The following is a 1,280-nucleotide window of genomic DNA, read 5'->3' on the forward strand; positions in this document are numbered from 1 at the left end:
TTCACAACATTTCTGGTTTTCAGTCATTATTTTTCAGGGTGTCAAATCTCTTCTTGTGATGGTCTCTAAATTTAGGTGGTGTATGTTCAAAATTGTCCTTTGGCTTGCATTCAATTGATTTAATTTTCTTCATCTTCAATTAATAATAGTAATTATTAGTCATAAAACTTTATTATAGCAACTTTATTAAGAAAATGTTATTAATTATTATTATTACTGTATTATGTAAGTGATTATTTTCTGACTCATCATTATCAGGCCTGAATTATGAAAGTTTGGGTTATTTTATTTGGGAATTCCATGGAAATCAATGTGATACAGAGAATTAAGCACTCAACTGATAATGTCAATGTTGGTGCGCCAAACCCATCCAGAGGCACCCAGGAAAAATAGACTCTGTTGATCAACTTCAGAAGATCCAACAGAGTACAGTTCTATTCAACAACACAAGAGGTTGCCATAAATTGGCATGTTGTTGTTGCTGTTAGGTGCCATCGAGTCATTTCTGACTCATAGCGACCCCATGCACAGCAGAAGGAAACACTGCGCAGTCCAGCACCAGCTCCATGATCCCTGCTGTACTTGAGCCCATCATCGCAGCCACCATGTCAATTAATCTCGTTGAAGGCCTCCCCCTCATTTGTCGACCCTTCACCCTACCAAGCATGACATCCTTCTCCAGGAAATGGTCCTTTCTGACAACATGACCAAAATAGGTGAGACAAAGTCTGGCCATTCTCGTTTCCAAGGAGCATTTTGGGTCCACTTCCTCCAGGACAAATCTGATAGTTCATTTATCAGTCCATGCTACTTTCAACATTTTTGCCAGCACCACAACTCAAAAGCATCAACTCTTTTTTGGTCTTCCTTATTCATTGTCCAGCTCTCACATGCATACGAGGAGATTGGAAATATCATGGCTTGTGTCAGGCACACCGTAGTCCTCCAGGAGACATCCTTGCTCCTCAGCACTTAAAACCATTCCTTTGTGGTTGACTTTCCCAATGCTACACGTGGTCTAATGTCCTAACTGCTGCTTCCATTGGCATTGATTGTAGAAAAAAGCAACGTGAATTCTTTGACAGCCTCAATCTTGTCTCCATTTGTTGTAATGCTGCTCATTGGTTCAGCTGTGAGGATTTTTGTTTTCTTTATATTGAGACGTAATTCATACTGCAGACTGTATTCTTCAACCTTCATCAGTAAGTGCCCCAAGTCATCCTCACTTTCAGCAAGCAAAGTTGTATCATCTGTGTATCTCATGTTGTTAATGATTCTTC

The sequence above is a fragment of the Orycteropus afer genome, unplaced genomic scaffold (assembly GCF_000298275.1).
Source record: "Orycteropus afer afer isolate SDZICR_OR568_19922 unplaced genomic scaffold, OryAfe1.0 scaffold00636, whole genome shotgun sequence".
Classification (NCBI taxonomy): domain Eukaryota; kingdom Metazoa; phylum Chordata; class Mammalia; order Tubulidentata; family Orycteropodidae; genus Orycteropus; species Orycteropus afer.